General features: G+C 42.2%; 1 pseudogene; it reads right to left on the bottom strand.

Moving 5' to 3' along the window:
* Positions 1-23,086: 23,086 nt before the first annotated feature.
* Positions 23,087-23,288, bottom strand: LOC144496238 (U2 spliceosomal RNA; annotated as a pseudogene).
* Positions 23,289-24,755: the final 1,467 nt, after the last annotated feature.

Below are 24,755 nucleotides of genomic sequence, written 5' to 3'. Positions count from 1 at the left end.
ATCAACTTTAATCAAAATGTAGGAAAAAATATTACAATCCATTAAAATAATCAGTCACTAAGTTGATACCTAGATACTTACAGTTAATAACTATTTCAGTACCCACATCATGAATCTTCAGTGGATATCATGAATAATATCATTAACTAGCTTTTTCCTAAAAGGTGATCTTACAGTCTAGTCCTGCCAGCTGATTGGCATGGTGAGCCAGTTAGATTTTAAGAGAGGTGAAAAACTGGGTTTGTGCCACGATCTGCGGGGGGAGAGATCAAAATGGGTGGGAGAGGTGATATGTGGGGGGAGGGGAGTGACAATCTCCCAATGCACTATGCATTGGGAAATTTGGTGCATGCGCAATAGCACCCTCGAGCAGTCAGCAGCCGGCTTCTCAGCATGAATAGACATAAGCCAGAATTTTGCAGGCACGCCCACCCTGGATTCGGGGTGGGTGAGGCTGACAAAATGGAATTCTCTGTTGACCTCGGGCGGGATTTTACAAGCCTCGCCCAAGCAAGGTCGTAAAATATCAATCATTGTCGACTCACCCTATTGGTGAGGATCAGACTTTGCCTCATTTTCTTTTGCTAAGTGTGGTAAGATTTGATGTTTTCTCTCACCGAACAAATGGGTCTAAAACTCTCCCATTTTCACGTTCGTTCAGCACTTAAAATGTTTTTGCTAAGATCACCCCTATAAATCATTCTATTGTCTTGTTTTCATTCAGTTTAAGAGAATTATTATCACACCAATTTTATAAACTTCTCTACCAAGTTCCTATAGTCTACTATTTTATTCCGTATAAGTCCCATAAGTAGCATATCATCAGCATAGTTCAAGATCATTATGCCACCATAATCTGACCAACAGCCATTGAGGTAGAGGATGAAAAACAAAGGTGATTGTTCACAGCTCTGAGGAGATCTCGTATTCATTAACATGGAATAAATCCCAGAAACAAACACCCATTTGGTCCTATTGCAAAGGAAATCGCTGATCCAAAGCAGGAGAATAGGATTGACAGCAAGATTTTTGAATTTGTCAATAAGCTTGCATGGTTGTAAGGTATTAAAGGCTGTAGAAAAAGGTAGCGTGAGCACAGTTACCTATGGGTGTGCTGTTGGACTGAATGGACCAAGGTCAGAAAAGAATTGTCCACTGATTTAAGAGATTGCTAGGCAAACTGTAGCTGATCAATATGTGGAACACGAAGATCTAAAAGGTGCTTTAACACAATGTCCTGGAAACACTTCATGACTATCGATGTAAGAGTGACTAATTGGTAATCATTTAGCACAGCAGGTCATGATATCTTAGCAATCGGGAAAATAATGGCTGATTTCCAACAGCAAGGAGCAATACATGCATCAAACCATTTCTGAAAAGACAAGAGAGAAGGGAATTACTAACCAATGAGTGCATTCCTTAAGAATTTTAATTGCACTAACCCGGTCTGGGCCACATGCTTTCTGTGGGTTTACTTGCTTGAATTGCTTCTCCATCTCCTATTTGCTTACAATAACACGAGATTCTTCTAGTTCACAAAGTGCAAAACTACATGTTCCTCAGATTCAACATTTTCAAACCTGCCAAAAGATCCGTTCAACTCATTTGCAACATCACAAGGATTATTTGCAACCACATGGTAAGAGGTAATCAGCACTAAACCGCAATCAATAAACTCATGGTGTGGCATATCCCCCATGCTACAATTAACACCAAGCCAAGGGATTCACTCTGTTTCAATGAAGAGTGCAAGAAGGCATGCCAGGAGCAGCACTCGGCATACCTAAAAATTAGGGTTTTACCGGCCCACCTGCCACGGGAATTGGAGCGGGCGAGGGATGGAGCATGGGGAGGTCCGTTGACCTCAGATAGAATTTTGTGGTTTCAGGACGAGCGAGCCATAACATCCCACCCAAGGTGTCAACCTGGTGAAGCTACAATGCAGGACTACTTGCATGCCAAACAGCAGGGCTAAGTAATTCCACAACCAGATCTAAGCTCTGCAGTCCTGCCATATTCCATCGTGAATGGTGGTGCACAATTAACTCAGTGAAGGAGGAGGCTCCACAAGTCTCCCCATCCTCAATGATGGAGGAACCCAGCACAACTGTGCAAAAGATAAGGCTGAAGCATTCAGCCAGAAGTGCCAAGTGGATGGTCCATCTTGATCTCCCCAGCAGCACAGATGTCAATCTTCAACCAATTTGATTCACTTCACATGATATCAAGAAATATCAACACTGGCATCTATCCTGCAATGTGGAAAATTGCCCAGGTATGTCTTGTACATAAAAAGCAGGACAAATCCAACCCAGCCAATTACCTCCATCAGTTTACACTCGATCATCAGTGAAGTGATAGAAGGGATAATCAAAGTTGCTATCAAGTGGCACATGCTTCACAATAGTCTTCTTAATAATGCTCACTTTAGGTTACACTCAGCTCATTCTGCTCCTAACCTCATTACAGCCTTGGTTCAAACATGAACAAAAGAGCTAAATTGTAGAGGTGAGGTGGGAGTGACTACACTTGACATCAAGGCTGCATTTGAGCGAGTGTGGCATGAAGGAGCCCTAACAAAACTGGAGTCAATGGGAATCAAGGGGGAAACTCTTCGTTTGTTGATGTCCTTCACTTGTTGTAAGATGGTTGTACTGGTTGGAGTTCAATCATCTCATGGTTGTGTCCTAGGCCCAGCCATCTTCAGCTGCCTAATCAATGACCTTCCTTCTATCATAAGAATTGGGGACGTTTGCTGGTTGCTGATAATTGCACAATGTTCAGCACCCTTGATAACCCTTCAGATATTGGAGCAGATCATGTCCAAAAGCAGCAAGGCCATTTGAGTGCATTGTTAGTGGTGGCAGAAGGTCCAAATGTCAACAGGCACAAGCAAAAAAAAATCAATGGAAAAGTCAGGAAGAAGGAAGAAAGCGTATGATAATGTATTTGAAAATGAAAGTGAAGAAAAGAGAAAAGTTAATGAGCAAGTCCATAGTTGTATTGACAAAAAGGAGAAAGAAGATTCTCAAATCTTGAGGAATTGAGGAACAAAAGGAGAAATAACAGTATCACTGTACCAGGTTTGTTTGTGAGGTGAGATGGAGGGTGAGGAGGGCGCATGAAGTAAAACATATTATTGAAAAACATCCTTGACATCCAAATAGACTAAAAGAAAATATGTGCCAACTTTATCCAAGAGGGGGCACTCAGGCTGTACATTAGGCCAGAAATCAATCTGTTGAAGCAATCTTATTTATGCTATGTCTGACAATTAATTAAAATTATCTTCCTTAAACATTGAGGTGATCCATAATTGTGTTAAATACTGCATTATAGTTAAATTGGGCAATTAATGTTGGGCCTTATTGCAGAAGTAATATTAATGTGGAAGTAACATACAGAAGGCAATAGTGGCCAGTTGTGTGCATTTTCTTCATCATTTATTTTGCAAAGTTGGTACCACTTTTATTTGGTGGAACATTTCTTGATGAATGATTTCCTTGATATTTGGAAGTAAATTTTAATTGTAATATATTATTTTTCATTGTACTTTCTTTACTCCTTATTGTTTTACCTGCTCGTTCTTTTGCAGCTGAGGTAACCCCTTCATCAAATTGTTATACCCAAAACATTGATCTGTTTTTGTTTCAGAATCTTTTTAGATGTGGCATCACTATCAAGTTGGCATTTATTGCCCATTCCTCGCTGTCCTTGAGAAGCCTTCATCTTGAATCATTGCAGTCCATGTGCTGAAGGTACTTCAACAAAGGTGTTAACATAAGAAACATAGAAAATATGAGCAGGCCATTTGGCCCATCATGCTTGCTCCTATGCATTCATTATGATCATGGCTGATCATCCAACTCAATAGTCTGATCCCACCTTCCCCTCGTATCCTTTGATCCCCTTCGCCCCAAGAGCTATATCTAACTCCTTCTTGAAACAATATTTTGACCTCACTGCTTTCTGTGGTAATGAATTACACAGGCTACCACTCTCTAGGTGAAGACATTTCTCCTAATCTCAGTCCTAAAAAGTTTATCCCATATCCTTAGTCTAAAACCCCATAACCTTAAACTATGTTGAATTGGGAATTCTAAGATTTTGATCCAGGTACAATGAAGGAATAGCAATATATATCAATGTAAGGATGGTTTGGGCCTTTAGGTGAACTTAGAAGTAATGGTTTTCTCACAGACATGCTGCCTTGTCCTGGTGGAGGAGATTGCAGATTTGGGACGTGCTGCTAGAAGTGGTGAATTGCTGCATTGTATTCTGCAGGAAGTGGAGGGAGCTCATATTTAAGATAATGGATAGGGTACCAATCAAATGGACTGCTTTGTCCTGAATGGAACCTTTCTTTTTGAGTCACGTTGGAGCTTCTAACTAGATTTCTGGGACGAGAAGATTGTCCTATGGTGATAGGCTGAATAAGTTAGGAATATACTCCCTGGAGTTCAGAAGATTGAGAGGTGCTCTCACTGAAACGTGAAAAATTCTGAAGGGGCTTGACTGGATAGACAGTGGGAGATTGTTTCCTCTATTTGAGGAATCAAGAACTTGGAACTATCTCAGGATATGGGGTTGATTATTTAGAACTGAGAAATTTCTTTACTTGATTGTGAATCTTTGGAATTCTTGCTCCTTTGTTAAACATTTTCTATACTGAGATAGCTAGATTTTTGGTCTCTCAGGAAATCAAGTGATATGGGGAATGGGTGGGAAAATAGAGTTGAGGCATGGTGGCACAGTGGTTAGCACTGCTGCCTCACAATACCAGGAACCCAGGTTCAATTAATGGTAACTGACTGTGTGGAGTTTGCACATTTTCCCCATGCCTGCGTGGGTTTCCTCTGGGTGCTCCAGTTTCCTTCCACACTCCAAAGATATGTGGGTTAGGTTGATTGGCCATTTAATTAGTGTCAGGGAGATTAGCAGGGCAAATATGTGGGGTTGTGGGAATAGGGCCTGGGGATTGTGGTCGGTGCGGACTTGATGGGCCGAATGGCCTCCTTCTGTACGATACGGACTCTATGATTCTTTGAGATCAGCCATGATTGTATTGAATTGAAAGGGGAGCTGCATGTTCGACCTCTGCTCCTCTGTTTACTGACCATAACCAAGTGAAGAGGATTCTCTCTTATTGGAGATGATCATTGCCTGACACTTGGGTGACCAATTAATCCGTTGTTTGTTTCTAGACTTTATAAGATAGAACTGCTGCGCGATTGGTCTTGTCAATTTACAAATAACTCAATGCAGATAGACAAATGTTTCTCGTATCTTTAACATCTATTGTGCTGTACACATTGCACTGTAAAATTTACCGACATTCACTTATTTGTACTGTTTGGATAATCTGACTGGAGGTAATTAGAAACATTTAATTCTCTGGCAGGTCATATGCAACAAAGCTGCCACAATCCATGATTCTACAGAAACAGATAGACTCTATCTCCACAAATTAACAAGTAAAGTATTAATTAATCCTGGTGAATGCAAGATGAAAAGCTTCAAGAGCATGTCTCCTTTATCAGCAATACTCAAGTTCTACACTGCCAAACAATGAAAAGTATTAGTTTGTTCTTTAATTATTTATTCTCTTTAGTAATTGATTATTTTTGCCACATATTCCATGGAGGCATGGCTGCACAGTTGTTAGCACTGCTGCCTCACAGCGCCAGGGGCCTGGGTTCGACTCCCAGCTTGGGTCGCTGTCTGTGTGGAGTTTGCACGTTCTCCCCGTGTCTGAATGAGTTTCCTCCGGGTGCTCTGGTTTCCTCCCACAGTCCGAAAGATATGCTGGTTAGGTGCATTGGCCATGCTAAATTCTCCTTCAGTGTACCCGAACAGGCGCTGGATTTTCACAGTAGCTTCATTGCAGTGTCACTGTAAGTCTACTTGCGACATGAATAAATAAACTTTAAATTTAAACTTTTCTGGAGAAGCAGATACGTTCTTTTAGAGAACAGCTCTGGATAAAATTACAAGCTTAGAAATTGAAAAGTAAATGTGAAGGTTAGTCAGCATAGTGGAGTAGGACTGAATGGACAATTAATCAAGACATTCAAAGAGTTTTGAGGAGACATTGCCACAGTTTCTTTCTCTCGGGTTGAAAATAAATTCGATAAGTATGTTTTCAGGAAGTAGAAGCAAATTGGGGGGAAAAAAAATCTTGTGAATCAAAATTGGATCCTATTTCCCAGTGCAAAATGAAAATGACAACAACTCCAAAAGCAGAAAGCTTGTCTTCTCTCCAACAACTTCGCTTTTCCTCCATCTGCCAAAAAAATGTAGCATAAGTGCGTAGGACTGGTGAGGGAGGGAACTCAAGCTGAGTGTTAGCTTGGCCCACAGCCAAGCTTAAATCTAGAGAAAGAATGGGAGAATGGAAAGAAGAAAGCAAGGTTTGTTAGCAAAGCTGGGCAGGGATGCTTGGGATGTAGACAATGCGAATATAAAAACTAAGAAACAAGCAAAACTAAGCCTTATTGTGCTTCCTTTCTTCCACTCCACTGACCCTTATTCCCTCCCTCTCAGTGGCCCTGAATCATAGAAACATAGAAACTAGAAGCAGGAGTAGGCCATTCGGCCCTTCGAGCTTGCTCCGCCATTCATTCTGATCATGACTGATCATCAAAATCAACATCCTGATCCTGCCTACCCCTGCCCCCTCCAATGTCCCTTGATCCCTTTAGCCCCAAGAGCTATATCTAATTTCTTCTTGAAATCACACAATGTTTTAGCCTCAACTACTTTCTGCGGTAATGAACTCCACACATTCATCACTCTCTGGGTGAAGACATTTTTCCTCACCCTCTCAGTCCTAAAAGGTTTATCCCTGGTCCTCAAACTATGCCCCTTAGTTCTGGAATCTTTTGAGTGCTTGTGTTTGTGCCGCTCACTGTGAGGCAATCCTTGGGCAAGCTGCCTGTGGTGGTGCCACACACATCTCATCATCTTGATCAGTTAATTTTAATGTGGTCTGAGTCCAAATTGCAGCCAGCCTTCAGACTCCCACTTTGCATATACATAGTGGCTGTATCACTGTGCATAAGAACATAAGAACATAAGAAATAGGAGCAGGAGTAGGCCATCTAGCCCCTCGAGCCTGCCCCGCCATTCAATAAGATCATGGCTGATCTGAAGTGGATCAGTTCCACTTACCCGCCTGATCCCTATAACCCCTAATTCCCTTCCCGATCAGGAATCCATCTATCCGTGATTTAAACATATTCAACGAGGTAGCCTCCACCACTTCAGTGGGCAGAGAATTCCAGAGATTCACCACCCTCTGAGAGAAGAAGTTCCTCCTCAACTCTGTCCTAAACTGACCCCCCTTTATTTTGAGGCTGTGTCCTCTAGTTCTAGTTTCCTTTCTAAGTGGAAAGAATCTCTCCACCTCTACCCTATCCAGCCCCTTCATTACCTTATAGGTCTCTCTAAGATCCCCCCTCAGCCTTCTAAATTCCAACGAGTACAAACCCAATCTGCTCAGTCTCTCCTCATAATCAACACCCCTCATCTCTGGTATCAACCTGGTGAACCTTCTCTGCACTCCCTCCAAGGCCAATATATCCTTCCGCAAATAAGGGGACCAATACTGCACACAGTATTCCAGCTGCGGCCTCACTAATGCCCTGTACAGATGCAGCAAGACGTCTCTGCTTTTATATTCTATTCCCCTTGCGATATAGGCCAACATTCCATTTGCCTTCTTGATCACCTGTTGCACCTGCAGACTGGGTTTTTGCGTCTCATGCACAAGGACCCCCAGGTCCCTTTGCACAGTAGCATGTTGTAAATTTTTTCCATTTAGATGATAATCCAATTTGCTATTATTTCCTCCAAAGTGAATAACCTCGCATTTGTCAACGTTATACTCCATCTGCCAGATCCTCGCCCACTCACTCAACCTGTCCAAATCTCTCTGCAGACCTTCTACGCCCTCCACACGATTCACTTTTCCACTTATCTTTGTGTTGTCTGCAAACTTTGTTACCCTACACTCAGTCCCCTCCTCCAGATCGTCTATATAAATGTTATGTTCTTATGTTCTTATGTTTTATTTCTAATTCGCCGCATATACACTCTGTACAAAACAGCTCTGAAGAAGAGTAACACAGAAGTTCACCAACGCCTCTACTTTCTCAGAAGGCTAAGGAAATTTAGCATGTCAGCTACGACTCTCACCAACCTTTATAGATGCACCATAGAAAGCATTCTTTCTGGTTGTATCACAGGTTGGTATGGCTCCTGCTCTGCCCAAGACCACAAGGAACTACAAAAGATCATGAATATAGCCCAATCTATCAACCAAACCAGCCTCCCATCCATTGACTCTGTCTACATCTCCCACTGCCTCGGCAAAGCAGCCAGCATAACTAAGGTCCCCACGCATCCCGGACATTCTCTCTTTCACCTTCTTCCATCGGGAAGAAGGTACAAAAATCTGAGGTCACGTACCAACCGAATCAAGAACAGCTTCTTCCCTGCTGCTGTCAGACTTTTGAATGGACTTACCTTGCATTAAGTTGATCTTTCTCTACACCTTAGCTATGATTGTAACACTACATTCTGCACTCTCTCATTTCCTTCTCTATGAACGGTATGTTTTGTCTGTGTAGCGCACAAGAAACAACACTTTTCACTGTATGTTAATACAAGTGACAGTAATAAATCAAATCAAATCAAATCCAAACATTAACACTGTTTCTCTCTCCACAGATGTTGCCAGACCTGCTGAATTTTGCAGCATTTTCTGTTTTATTCAGCTTTTATTGATATTTCTAAACTGTTTCATCCTAAATAAACCAGGGTTATTCCTGAGGTTACTAATTGGGGGGATAGTACTTTTTCAGCTAACATCTAGCTCACAAGCTCTCTGTATGAAACCTTCACCTTCTGAGCCGTTCAATATCAACACTAATTATAAGTTTGCAACTTCTCTCTGTTTATTGTATTTGCCAACGTCCAAACGCACAAAATAGCTCAAAGGAGGAAATTTCCTGACTTTGTAGATCCATCTCAGATCCAAATTTTGCCCTGGCGATGCAGGGACTGGATAGAGTCAGGCGCACCAATCCAAAAACATATCAAAGAAGGCTGCAGGGACAGACAGCCAAACTCTGAGGTGGCCTACTTAACAGACCTGCCTCAGTTCTCTGAGGCTTTTGTCTAAGTTGCTTGCTTATATTTTAGACTCCGGCCCTCAATCCTCATAACTCCTCACCTTTTCTCCCACTCCCTGTGCTATGTTCGTGCCAACCCATGCTGACTCATGGCACTTCATATACACTCTGGACAGAACAAATGGTCCCTAGTAATAATTGCATGTGCAGAACTGTTTAAAAATAAGTGCCTATAATTTTCTTTTAAAACAAACTACTTTTGCTACAACCCTATAAAAGTGTCAATCAACCAGACATTTAAAATTTCAAGAACAGAATTTATGAGCACTTGACAACACTTTATCTTGTGCAAATAAACATTAAGCCATTGACAATCATTGAATCCCTACAGTGCTGAATGAGGCCATTTGGCCCATCGAGTCTGCACTACCACAATCCCGCCCAGTCCCTATTCCCCTAACCCCACATATTCACCCTGATATTAGGGTCAATTTAGGCCAATCAACCTAAACCACACATCTTTGGACTGTGGGAGGAAACCAGACCAATTGGAGGAAATCCACACAGACATGGGGAAAAAGTGCAAAGTCCGCACAGACAGTGACCCACGGCCAGAATTGAATGTGAGACCCTGGCGCTGTGGAGCAGCAGTGCTAACCACTGTGCCACCATGACACCCACAATATAGACCACAGATGAAAATAGCTTATTACGACATGATAAAGCTGTCAATAAAGTACCATTTTCCCTTCTCTACACCTGTGTCAGCAAGGAAAATCCTTTTATGGGAGTTTAGGCTTTAGCCAAGCCTAATTATGAGGGGCCGTGAATCACAAGCCATGGAGGAGTTGGTCCAACTCCAATAAGATTGCAGAGGGATAGGAGATGCCTATCCCCACAATGGAACCGGATAGGTTAGTACTGCACATGTGGGCTCTCTACCCACTTTATCCCGCACCCGTAAAAATTGAGACTGCTGGAAATGGGGATAGGAATCCCAGAATCAGGTCCCGCGCACCCTTTTTAATTGACTCTGGGGTCCTGACAATATGACAAAAATCTGGTTACATCATCAACAGAGTAAACTGCCAATAACATTCAAGTATTCTCACAGACAGAAAACTAGGAAGCAAGATGCATTGAATTTTTCACTTCAATTAAAACTTTACAGAGTGAACCAATGATTAGGACGTGCACAAAGATTTTTTTAATAATGCATAAATGTGACATTTGAAACGTATCAAAATTAGTTTTTAGGGGCAATGAAGCTGATCAGCGATAATTATAGATTTAATATAACATTTAAAATCAATGTGTGCATTATTCAATAAGGCATGTTTTTTCCAAGGGCTTTTTCCATTTTTTCCCATTAGTTTCACAAGTAGGCTTAGATTAACGCCACAATGAAGTTACTGTGAAAATCCCCTCGCTGTTACACTCAGGCACCTGTTCGGGTACGTTGAGGGATAATTTAGCATGGCCGATGCACCTAAACATCACATCTTCTGGACCTGTGGGAAGAAGGTGGAGCACCCAGAGGAAACTCATGCAAACATGGGGAGAATGTACAAACTTCACACAAACAGTGATCCAAGGCAGGAATCGAACCTGGGTCCCTGGCGCTGTGAGTGCCGCATACAGTGATAGGAATCAAGAAAAAGGGTGGATGAGTTTTCAATAGTTTAGTGATTTCTATGTGACTGCTTTATTGCAGATTCTGCAACCATGGCGAAACAGAAAATCACAGACATGAACTTGTGGATTTCCATCTTTCAATGCACATGTGCAGAATCCAACGTTGCTTTTGGTTTCAGAGGAGTAACAACAGCAAATTGTGACAGTGTAACCATTGTTACTCCTGCAAACTCTGAGCATGAGGATGGTTGACTAAAAGCTTGGTCAATGAGCTAAATTTTAAGGAGGGGATGTCTTTTGATCAGGGTTAAGAGTGGTTGTGGAAAGAGATGTTCACATATGTGGGAGTTGTGACAAGATCATAAGAAGAACGGCTAAGACAGCAGCTTGCCTGAAAGAATTTGGCACTTTTTGATTTGTTTACTTGGGAGTATTTGCATGTTGAGTCATTTGAGTTGCTGTCCTTTGGGTGAGCAAATTCATTGATTCTGCACCATGAATTTGTGCTTGAAGGAAATTTAAGTAGGAGGTAAGCCTGCCAAGCTTGGCAAACTCAAATGAATAACTAAATAATATTCAATAGGACCCTGTGCGAACTGTGCCAACTGATGCCTCAACCACAGGCGCAAAGTCAATGCAGGGTTCTATCAGAACAACAAAAAAATTCTTAGGCCAGAATGCTATGGCCATTCATGCCGGCAGCATTTTCCCATCCCACTGCAGTGGATGGAGCTTTGGCTGGGCATGTTCCCATGGGTAAACAGATAAAGGACCAGAGGACATAGTGAAGGATTTGGCAAACATTGACAATGTGAGCAAAAGCTTTTTTATGCAGCAAGGGTTTTGGATCTGCAACAGGAGTGTGGCATGAACAGGCGGTAAAATTGCTCCCTACGTTTTATTTTCCACTTTGGAAAAGATGTGAAGGCATTAGAGAAGGTGCAGAAAATATTCACTCGAGTAATTCCAAGGATGAGGATGTGTGTGTGGCGGTGTGGGGGGGGGATGGAGGGTGGGGAGGTGGGGGGGAGCGGGGATGGAGGGCGGGGAGGGGTGGCATCATTGAATAGATAGATTGGACAAACTGGAATTGTTCTCCTTGGAGAAGAGAAGGTTGAGTGGAAAATTGAGTTCAAAACAGTTCAAAATCCTGAGGCGGGTGGACAGAGTAGATGGGGAGAAGTTGTTCCCATGGGTAAACAGATAAAGGACCAGAGGACATAGTGAAGGATTTGGCAAACATTGACAATGTGAGCAAAAGCTTTTTTATGCAGCAAGGGTTTTGGATCTGCCTGAGAGCATGGTGGAGTCTGGTTCAATCGAAGCAATTCTGCTCCTGTGGCCTAATGGAATATAAAATGATGGATTGACACTCAATTAAGAAATGGTTCAGAATTAAAAGAGTGAAGCGACAACTCCATGCTCACTTGCAGGAAGAATGGGTTAGATGTTGTGCCAATTCTCTGAATCATGCTTCCTCTGTGTGTCTCCCTGTTGGGGGCCGAAGGATCAGGAATCGCCCTTTAGTTTTAAATCTCTTAAAATGGGAGACATTGACGTCAGAATAACATTAATTAATACATTCAGATGCAGATAACAATTAGACATTTTGTTTTTAGTTTTGAAGGACAAACCAATAAATAAAAACCTGTTAGAAGTAACACACAAATGAAGCAGGCAAAAATCACACACAAATGAGAATCAGCCATCTGATAAATTCATATTGCAACAACTTCCATTTCTGACCTTTATTTAGTATTATAAATTGAATGATATGCCAATGGACTACAGAAGAAAGTATGAGCCAAAACATTTCACACCAGAACCTATTTTGACAATGACTGTGTGTTGTGTTTGATCAGACGCAGTCATGGACTTGCATAAAGGTCATTTTAATACAATTGATCTAGTTATTACTGAATCTTTGTAAATGTCACTAAAGGTTAGTTGATGCTTATAGTAGCAATGCCACACAGCTCAAATCAATTTTGATGCATTGTTTACGAATTATTTCAAGTTCTTCACTCTAAATCTTGTTTCGATTATTTTTCTTTTGGCAACCTAACATAATTGAGCCTTAACATCAGCTCCACAGGCTTCAGGGGAAGAGATTGTACCCTGTCTACTGTTATGGTTCAGGTCAGAAATTCCAAAGTGTTTTATGGAGCCCGCCTGGATCATAAGTTTTACACCTTGAATTTGGCTAGGATGAACATGATATGTTTCACCTCAGGTATGATTCAAATGACCCACTCGGGAGCTTTTATCAAACAAAGTTTACTTGAGAATATAGTTAACATGTATAGAAAGAAAATTAGCAATAACTTTTATCAATTAGAAACAAAAAAAACAAAACAATCACGATAATGTTTTTCCTTTAACAAAGATCTCTAAGATATTCCAATCAAACCAATCCCATGAACAAAAACTCTTCCACAGATTTAACAGAGCAAGGACTAATGCTCACACGATACTGGAACTGAGTCCATTGGATGAATGCTGCAGTTCTCCTGATACACTTAGAACAGTTTGAAGTCAGAACAGCTTCCCAGAACACCAGGGAGAGACTCGAGTCAAACCACCAACAGCAGATTTTCTATTGCAGGAAATCTTGCTTTCAGCTAACCAGCAGAATTTCCAAACTCCAAGGGGAGAGAGAGAGAGGGAGAGAGAGACTGCTTTCAGTCCAATGTCCACTCCTTTCTAAACTAAAACCTGCAGCTCAGAACTGAAAATGAAGGAGTTTCTGACACTGACATCACACTACATAGAACATGGTATTTTCATTCACAAGCATTGTTCAAATCCTCATGTCTAACATTAGGCAGAAGTGAAGAATATAAAAGCAAACGGGCTCAGGAGGATGCAGTTCAAGAGAAAAAAATTAAAAGTTACAAAAAATTATTATCATAAAGCAGTGTTTTGATCAGCATTCATAAGGCATTGTATTATGTTTCTTGCAACGTTCCGAGTTTAAAGGAAGGCGCTGGTCTAATAGTATTATCGCTAGACTATTAATCCAGAAACTCAGCGAATGTTCTGGGGATCCGAGTTTGAATCCCGCCACAACAGATGGTGGATTTTGAATTCAATAAAAAATATCTGGAATTGAGAGTTCACTGGTGACCATGAAACCATTGTCGATTGTCGGAAAACCCCATCTGGTTCACTAATGTCCTTTAGAGTAGGAAATCAGCCGTCCTTACCCAGTCTGGCCGACAAGTGACTCCAGAGCCACAGCAATGTGGTTAACTCTCAACTGCCCTTGGGCAACTAGGGATGGACAATAAACGCTGGCCCTGCCAGCAATGATCATGACTCACGAATGAATAAAAATAAGTTAGGATCAATCCACCTTGATGTATCATATCACCAAGTATGTTCAGATAAAACAATTTAATGATTGTTTATTTGTAAATGATTTAGAGGGCCAGTTTCAGAATGGTGTCACAGACCTTGGTTTACAATAGGATGGCTATAGGATTAGTCCATGATGCACTGTGAACTGACTATGGAGTGTCCGATGGTGTGCATTTTAACTCAGCCACCTCACTATCATTTTCGTTCCAGTTTTCCCATTTAATCAGCAGCATTGTGTAAGCCCATGTGGTGCGATATCCAATTCCTGCGCTTTTATGGAATAATTCAAACATGCAAGTTGAAGCTTTTTGAGTTGATTGTCAAAGAATTGGAAGTGTGAAGTTTGGGCCCAAACAGGCCAAAGATTTGTCCCATTTCCCTGTCAGAGAGGTAGGAGAAATACACTCTTCACCAGCAATGGGACAAAACTTGCTGCTGAGACAAAGAAGGTGTGGGTGGAGATTAGGGAGGAGGTCAGCAGAAGGAGCAAGGTGCCCCACACTCGGGGTCAATACAGAAAGCAGTTTAATGATCTAAGCAGGTCGAGAAAGTACAGTAGTATTTCCACTTGCATCTGCTGTACGTAAAACCCCATGGCACTGATGTCTTAAGCTTAGCACCCAGTTAACTTGCAGTTCACCCACCCTTCTCTGTTGACTCACTTGCTCACAGGGCTGTACTACTTGGTAGCAATGTGTTCTGCAGCATAATGGTGGCTGTGAAGTATTTGGCCATGAGAGGATTAATGGCAGAATGGATCATCTTGAATCAATGCAACTGCTCTACCTCTTTGCTAGTAGTTCACATGACAACTCATCTCCCGATGGCCAAGACTGTCCCTACGCAGCTGCAGGTGGAGTGGTTTCTGGGAGGGTTCCCATGGTGTTCAACACCCAGAGGGTATCAGTCTAAAGTCAGAGTCAGGAATCTAGGTGAGCTTCTACCTCTGCTCAGGGCAGACAGTTTGCACCATGTAGGAGCAGCAGGAAAAAAATGTGAAGCTTTATTGTTGCGTAAGGATATCAGAGAAAATATTTTTATTATTTATTTATTTCATATATGTGTTATGTTTCTTCACTACTTGCCCATTTTGTCCATTCTTCAGTGTTGGGTGATAAGTGACCTTGTAGCTATTTTGGTAATGAATGTGAGGGCATAAGTTAATGAAGACCAATGGAGGCATGTTCATAGGGGGTCACTGACATGAGGTGGGAGATGTGTCGCTGTTGCATATTCTGGTGACATTATGGCAACCTCAGTGAACCATGCATCAATAAGGGCATCAATGGCATGTTGGGCAGAAATGTGAGTAGCTTTGAGTGCATAATCCACTTCCTCTTCTTCACTCATCATCACTCAACCATCATCCCCTCCCTCCTCTCATTTGATAGGATGATAGTCCTTCATCTTGTTTCTTGATGTTCCAAACATTGCTGTTGCAATGTTCTGCAAAGCACATCCTGCAGATACTAGCTGGGGAGCGCTGATGGGTGCCTTCAGATCTGCGAGGCACCTGAAGAACAAATTAAACAAGCAACAGTCTGTTCAGTGACATATCTGGTGCAGTCGGGCAAAACTCAGGGCGTGTGGGCTGCAGCAGGAGAGGAATGTATGGAAAGGGTTAAACAGACAACACTGTAGCATCCACACTCACTGCAGGCAGACAGGACAAAATATAAATGACTATATCTCAGACAGCACTAAGACAGTCACACTCCAGGTGGTATCGCTCCAAGGTTACAACAACCATATGAGAATTGATATCAATTTTCAAGGCGCCAAAAGATCTAGAGGAACCATTGTGCCTCTAAAAACTTAATCAAAAATCCAGGAGATGGGCAATTAACAGCCCATCAAAATCAGTTTGGCAAACACAATGCTTTGGTATTGTAAACACGTAGACAGTAGATGTCTCGAAAATGATTAAAAACTAAAGCAGACAAGACAATGGAACTGTATAATGTAATCAAAAACAGAACTGTAGCCAATTCAAAGTAACAATATGATGACCTGATGTAAATGTAATGCTTTGTAATGTAACGAAAAGGGTATTAAAATCTCTAAGAGCCAATGCCCAGGAGAGTAGCTCGGAAGCAAGCTGGAGTTACAGCCATGAGTTCTGCTCTCCCTCGTGCATGCTGAATAAAGTCATTTTTGTTGAAGTTCTATATGATCTCGGAAGACTCAAATCGTTCATTCCCTCCTACATCTGATAGTGAAATGGCATTCACTGTGGTGCTATTGGATCTCTGTGTTAGATGAGCCACAAATACCCTTGTTGCCGTACAGCCATCCTCAAGTCTGTAACCAGATTTGAAACAATTATAGGGGTACATTTTCACAAATATATTAATGATGAGGACTTATAAAAGTTTAGAGAGGGAATTACTGAGTTCAGGGCTGAGATGGTTGAAGACTGTGAAGTGCCTTGGGACATACATTGAATACAGGAGTTGGGACGTCTTGTTGAAGTTGTACAAGACATTGGTAAGGCCACACTTGGAATACTGTGTGCAATTCTGGTCACCCTATTATAGAAAGGATATTATTAAACGAGAAAGGGTGCAGAAAAGATTTACGAGGATGCTACCGGGACTTGATGAATTAAGTTATAAGGAGAGGCTGGATAGACTGGGACTTTTTTTTCTGGAGCGTAGGAGGCTGAGGGGTAACCTTATAGAGGTCTATAAAATAATGAGGGGCACAGATCAGCTCGATAGTCAATATCTTTGCCCAAAGGTAGGGGAGTCTAAAACTAGAGGGCATAGGTTTAAGGTGAGAGGGGAGAGATACAAAAGTGTCCAGAGGGGCAATTTTTTCACACAGAGGGTGGTGAGTGTCTGGAACAAGTTGCCAGAGGTAGTAGTAGAGGAGGGTACAATTTTGTCTTTTAAAAAGCATTTAGATAGTTACATGGGTACAATGGGTATAGAGGGATATGGGCCAAATGCGGGCAATTTGGATTAGCTTAGGGGTTTTAAAAAAAAAAGGGTGGCATGGACAAGTTGGTCCGAAGGGCCTGTTTCCATGCTGTAAACCTCGATGACTCTATATCAGCATGTTAAAATTACAATAGAAAAACAATCTGAGGAAAAGTTTTGTTACATTGAGGTAGCTTCGGTTGGGAAAAAAAACACAAACTCCTGTTAGTATTTATCGATTTTGTTATGCATGGTTTGTTTTGCTGTAATGTGAGGTGCTGTTCTCTATCCATTAACTTCTGTTCATGTCCCTTCGAATCGATTCCTAACTGCCTTGCCAATTCTTTGTTTACAGGCTAAATTACAAATATGATTCATGTAACAATATGTTACATTTACTCAAAGAAGCCAAATTAATATGTTGATCGTCCGTGTTCTGATGGAAAGTCACAGGCCTGAACCATTAATTTTGTTCCTCTCTCCACAGATGCTGCGAGAACTGCTGAGTGCTGGTCATGCTTCTGTTTTTATTTCACCGTTTTCTTCATGGAAGTGAAGGGTGCAAATCCATCCCGACAGCCGGAATTCAGAAAAGCCGATCAACAGCTGCAAAACAGCTGGTGCGGTCTCACAACGAACACTGGCGTGTGGCTGAAAGACACTCATGAATAATGGTCTAAACCAAGAACACTCATTCCAGATCACTGAATAAGATAAATTCCTTTTAATTACTTTGGATTTAATTTTTATTACTTTCTCAGGGTCACATTGTGAAATTTGGCTTGTTTTCATGTGAAATGGAAACTCAATCGACATACATATGACAAAGGAGAAAGACAATGGTAACGGGACTGGAACAGGCCTGGCCTTTCCCATCAGGTTTTACACAATGGCATCCGTTCCTTGGGATTCAATTCTTATGCTTTTTTCTTGTGGTGCATAGTCACTGACAACACTTGACACGCTGCCCTCCCTTTATTTATGTCTTGGTATCATGGCTGATATCCCTTCCTGAACAAAAACATTGCAAACGGGTCATCTGGTCATTCATGTCATGTTTGCTTACACAAAGAATTGTAAATCGCAAAATGCTTTGAAAGATCCAAAAAAATTCACATACATTGAGGACGGGATTTTCCAGCCATGTGCGCCACAAGGCCGGAAAATCCCGCCCGAGGTCAATGGGCCTTTGCATGGTCCATGTCTCGCCTGCTACGATTCCGTCAAGGCACAGGAAAATTGGGCACCCGGAAGTCTTTCCCTCCTGGTGAAAGTGAGGATATTCACGACTACTGAATTAAGTAGGAGTGCTTGGAGTGCTATCCTCTGCTATTAACTGACTCTTGCTCCCTTGGGCAACCCTCTTTTGACTCCACAGTTTGTGTTTATTAAGGAACGATACAGTCTTTCCATATTGATGAATATCCAGATATGTTATTCCTTGTGCTGAAGGATACAGATACAGGCCAATGCAAATGAAAAATTAGGGAGTTGTGAGTACGAAGGGAAGTGAGGATGAACATTTTTACAGGAAGAGTGATAGGCTTTGCAAATCCACACATCTGTCGTCTTTGTCTGGCTGTTTTAGTTTTATATTCTGAACTTAAATCAGCCACACAGCTGGCTATAGAGTCATAGAGTCATCGAGGTTTATGGCATGGAAACAGGCCCTTCGGCCCAACTTGCCCATGCTGCCCTTTTTCTTTTAACCACTAAGCTGGTCCCAATTGCCCACGTTTGGCCCATATCCCTCCATACCCATCTTACCCGTGTAACTGCGTAAATGCTTTTTAAATGACAAAATGGTACCCACCTCAACTACTACTTCTGGCAGCTTGTTCCAGACACTCACCACCCTCTGTGTGAAAAAAAATTGCCCCTAACTTCAATGCTTGCTTCAATGAAACAACTAATTGTAGGAATTGTCCCTGACGTGCGGAGGAAGATTTGGAGGTGGGATGCGAGGAAATTGAGTAAGTTCCATGTATGATGTGTTCCTACCTCCAAATAATATGCCTGGAAGTGGATAGTGGGTTTGACTGCAACCCTCCGGCAGCAGCAGTGGGAAGCCAGTTAAGACTTCTCCGCAATTGAGGATTCACATGTATTTGGTGAAGAAATTCATAAAGGAGATCTATCCCCAAGCAGCAAGTGTGCTGTTGCATCTACTTTATGGCTGCATGATATCTCCTCTCTATCTCTATGCTGCTGATGGCCAGACATTTCCAATACTGCAAAGTGAAGCTGCACCCATCATCATGAGCCTTGCTGAATGGATTTCCACACTAGGGAACCCAACCACCATCCTTCATTTAATGGGCCTCTGAAGGCAACTTCTTAATTGGCCATCACTGGGAAGATTGTTCCTGGGTTACCAGCCAGGTATTTATCCCACAATTTGAATCAACATTTTGTTTCTATATTCATTCATAGGATGTGAGCGTTGCTAGCTGGGCCAGCATTTACCGCCCATTCCGAATTGACCTTGAACTGAGAGGCTTGCTGGGCCATTTCAGAGGGTAGTTGAGAGTCAACCACATTGCTGTGGCTCTGGAGTCACATGTAGCGCAGACCAGGTAAGGACAGCAGATTTCCTTCCGTAAAGCGCATTAGTGAACTCGATGAGTTTAGAACATAGAACATAGAAAGCCACAGCACAAACAGGCCCTTCGGCCCACAAGTTGCGCTGATCATATCCCTACCTCTAGGCCTATCTATAGCCCTCAATCCCATTAAATCCCATGTACTCATCCAGAAGTCTCTTAAAAGACCCCAACGAGTTTGCCTCCACCACCACCGACGTCAGCCGATTCCACTCACCCACCACCCTCTGAGTGAAAAACTTACCCCTGACATCTCCTCTGTACCTACCCCCCAGCACCTTAAACCTGTGTCCTCTCGTAGCAACCATTTCAGCCCTTGGAAATAGCCTCTGAGAGTCTACCCTATCCAGACCTCTCAACATCTTGTAAACCTCTATCAGGTCACCTCTCATCTTGTTTCTATGACAATCGACAATGGTTTCATGGTTATCATTACTTCGAATTCCAGATTTTTATTGAATTCCAATATCACCATCTGCCATGGTGGGATTTGAATTCGGGTCATCAGAGCATTACCCTGGGTCTCTAATCCAGTGACAATGCCACCATCTCCTTGTGAAGCATGCTAGTGACAAAATTCTGGAGTCTGCACATTCTCCCCATGTCTATGTGGGTTTCCTCTGGTGCTCCAGTTTCCTCCCAAAGTCTGAAAGGCGTGCTGGTTAGATGCATTGGCCATACTAAATTCTCCCTCAGTGTACCCGAACAGGCGCTGGAGTGTGACGACTAGGGGATTTCCACAGTAACTTCATCGCAATGTTAATGTAAGCCTACTTGTGACACTAATAAAGAAACTTAACTTAAACTATTCAATTTGAGTTTCAACAACAGAACTTATATCTGAAATTGATTCTTGCACAGATCAATTTCCGCATATATTCACAAATATGCAGCAATTTAGAAAATACTTTAAAAAAAATGTATTGATCAATTTGCCTGAGCAATTATTTGTTACTGAATGCATTAAGTAATGAATTAAATTTAAATACTTATGAATTAATTTAAAATGGATTAACATTTGATTTTGAACGAAAGTTATTCATAAAATTATGATTTGTCTATTTTTGTTATAACACGCACATGTTTCTGGTGTAGATGTAACCAATGGGACCCAGGTTCAATTCTGGCCTCGGATCACTGTCTGTGTGGAGTTTGCACATTCTCCCTGTGACTGCGTGGGTTTCCTGCCGGTGCTCTGGTTTCCTCCCACAGTCCAAAAATGTGCAGGTTAGTTTGATTGGCCATGCTAATTTGACCGTGGTGTCAGGAGGATTGGCAGGGTAAATGTCACAGGAATAGGGCCTGGATGGGGTTGTAGTCGGTACAGACTCGATGGGCCAAATGGCCTCCTTCTGTATTGTCGGGATTCTATGATTCTATGAATAATGCTTTTTGTTGACAGTTCTGTCATCCAGATGTTATCTATGAGTTTTTGAGCTGGATTTTATGGGCAGGTTACCGTGATGCTTACTTAAAATATAGTGTGATGATGGTGGACTGACAATGTGACATCTTCACACGTCCTTTGATATTACAAAATCCACCATTTTGAAAAGAAACTTCTCAATTGGCTGCAACTTTTCATTTCCTAATCCTATCTTTTGAGTGTTGCATGGGGAAAGTTTTGTGCGTGAGTGAATTGCCTCTCATCCTGCTCGGCAGCTTTGAATTTCTGTCTTCTTTTCTTTATTCTTTCACGGGATGTGTGTGTCGCTGGCGCGGCCAGCACTTATTGCCCATCTCTAATTGTCTTTGAGAAGGTGGTGGCAATCTGCCTTCTTGAACCGCTGTAGTCCATGTGATGTAGGTACACCCCCAGTGCTGTTGGGGAGAGAATTCCTGGATTTTGACCCAGTGACGGTGGAGGAACGATGATATATTTCCAAGTCAGGATGATGAGTGGTTTGAAGGGGGAGTTTCAGTTTGTTGATGGTGTTCCCATGTATCTGCTGCTCTTATCCTTCTAAATGGTTGTGGATTTAGAGGGCACTGTCCAAGGAGTCTTGGTGAATTCCTGCAGCCCATCCTATAGATGGTACACATTGTTGCCACTGTTCATTGGTGGTGGAGGGAGTGAATATTTGTGTTGGGGTGTCAATCACGTGGACTGCTTTATCCTGGATGGTGTCAAGCTTCTTCAGTGTTGTTGGAGTTCAGGCAAGTGGGTACCACCACACTCCTTAATTGTGTCTTGTATGTTGTCGACAGGCTTTGGGGAATCAGGAGTTGAGTTACTCACTGCAGGATTCCTGGCCTCTGACCTGCTCTCGAAGCCACAGTAATTATATGGCTAGTCCAGTTCTTCTCACTGAAAGTAAACCTGAGACATGCTTGCCTCCAATGTCTGTGAAAATGTAACCTCAGTCCGAACAAAGACCAGTGTTTGTTCAATGAGAGCAGAATCAAATTCTTCATTCACATGCTCAGTGGTGAAGGAGTGTCACAGCTCCTTGGAAAGTTGAAGCCATAACACCACAGATCCTACGGACTTGCAGGAGGTCTTACGTCAGACAAGATTCACCACATACTGTAGTCACTTCATTCTTGACCTCACAAAGCTATCTATCCCATTACCTGATCTGTCAAAAGAGACAGAGTGGGAGGCTAAACAATGGTTATCAGCAATATACACAAATGTTTATTTTGATCCTGAAAAAGCTGCCAGCTTGTCGTGAATGCAAACCTTTTTGGCTTAAGTGCAGTTCTTGTGCAAAAAGTCAAGGCAGGGAGTCCATCAGGGTGGCACGGTAGCACAGTGGGTGGCACTGCTGCTTCACAGCTCCAGGGTCCCGGGTTCGATTCCCGGCTCGGGTCACTGTCTGTGTGGAGTTTGCACATTCTCCTCGTGTCTGCGTGGGTTTCCTCCGGGTGCTCCGGTTTCCTCCCACAGTCCAAAGATGTGCGAGTTAGGTTGATTGGCCAGGTTACAAATTGCCCCTTAGAGTCCTGGGATGTGTAAGTTAGAGGGATTAGTGGGTAAATATGTGGGGGTAGGGCCTGGGTGGGATTGTGGTCGGTGCAGACTCGATGGGCCGAATGGCCTCCTTCTGCACTGTAGGGTTTCTATGATTCTTCTATGATTCTATGATCAATTATTGTGAAAGTATGCTGATCACAGACACCTTTAGAGCAATGTTATTCGGCAACAAAGAGAGAAGCACTCGCAATCACATAGGACATCTTACATTTCTAACTTTAGTTGTATAGAAGAAAGTTTTGAAGTCATAACCAATCATACACCACTGGTAAGCTTGTTCAACAATTGACATAGACAACCATCTACTCGAATAGAGCTCTAGATTTTTTTTTATACTTTTCCAATTCAATCAAATCAAGTCCAATTCAGAGTCTCAACAAGTTGAGACATTTCCGATCCAGGCTGGCAAGACAGGGCAAGTGACTATTTACCCTGTCCTGGGCTTGATCTACATGAGCCAAGCTGAATGGAGGTGGGAAAGCAATTCCTCCTCCAAGACTTGATTTCATTTGCATCTTAGCCAAAAGGCCGAGATACCGCTTTTAAAAATTGCTTCATATGAAACATATGAAGCTTAAATGCAACCCAATGACCTCGACCAAGTGCAGCATCCGCATAACTACACTTGATCTTAGCCAAAAGGCCAAGAAGCGATAGCTCTAGGTTTTTTAAAAATACTTTTCCAATTCAATCAAATCAAATCCAATTCAGAGTCTCAACAAGTTGAGACATTTCAGATCCAGGCTGACAAGACAGGGCAAGTGACCAAACCACCCTGGGCCCGATGTACATGAGCCAAGCTGATTGGAGAAGGGGGAGGTTCCTCCTCCAAGACTTGAGCTCATTTGCATCTTAGCCAAAAGGCCGAGATGCCGCTTTTAAAAATTGCTTCATATGAAACATATGAAGCTTCAGTGTAACCTAATGACCTACTCAAACTACAAGAGTCGGAGTTCCATGTTGAGTACCAGGCAGGCAAGATCAACCCACTAGGTTATCTTTGGCAACATCCATTACAGTCAGTCTAGCTAATCATGAGGAAAAGGTTGGTGATTGCCAAACAACGTCTTAACAACATAAACCTAAATGTGGTGCTAAAATTGCTGAAACTAGTTCGCATCAGTGGCAACTAAACAAGATGAGGCTTCACAAGTATGCATGGCAGCTATGGAATTACAAAACTGGAAAGATGGAATCAAAAGAGAATCTACAAACAAAATTGCTCACGCACTAGAAACTCTTCACAATATTTAAAGTCAGCTCACTCTGCCAATCACACCTGACTGTGTGTTACGCAACAACCTGCATTGTCATTCCAGAATGTGTTGTCAATGAGGATCACCAGGGAATTTTCAAACAACTCCTTGGGGAAAACATGATTCCCAGGAATTGACCACATGGTGGAGCACAAAATGAATCAATGTTCACCATGTCAAGCAATCACAATGTTAAATCTTTGTGATCGTTTCAAGATGTCTGAGCATGTTACATCTTCCTCAACAGAAGAGGTCAAACTAAATTTTGACCAGATCTTCACCTTGCTAGAAATCCCTCAAATGGTGAGACTTGAGAATGGACCCCAGTCAACGGCCAAGAGTTTAGCAAATTTGTGAACTATCTGGGTTCTTCTCGTTGAAAAACTACACCCTGTTGACCAAAAGCTAATGGAGAAGTCAATAGATTTATGTTTATCTTGAAAATAGTTATATGTAGAGCTGCAACTGAGAGCAAGTCATGGAAGCAATTCCTTCACCAACTACTCAACTGCTTTAGCAGTCCGTACACCTTGGATATAGATGTCACACAGAACTGTACTGCAGAGTTCTTAGAAAAAATCAATATCGTTTCGAGTGCGATTGAATGTCTCTCCTCACATTCATTCCAAAATGGCGTTGATCAAGTCATGCATGTTCAATAGGCCCTGATGTGAAACAAAATGAGGTGGAAATGTCGAGGCATTGGGCCTGCCCAGTTATCTCCATGACATTAAAGTGGAATGGTGCTGAATGAAGCATCTTAAAATGAGTACTTCATTGGCTGTGGAGGACTTCGCTGCTTCTTGGCACCTTGAAAGACAGGGGGCTGGATTTTCCGTTGAGCGCCAAAGTCTCCGTTCTCACTG

This window comes from Mustelus asterias, chromosome 7 (assembly GCF_964213995.1).
Source record: "Mustelus asterias chromosome 7, sMusAst1.hap1.1, whole genome shotgun sequence".
Lineage (NCBI taxonomy): Eukaryota > Metazoa > Chordata > Chondrichthyes > Carcharhiniformes > Triakidae > Mustelus > Mustelus asterias.
This window is presented reverse-complemented; position numbering and strand designations above follow the sequence as displayed.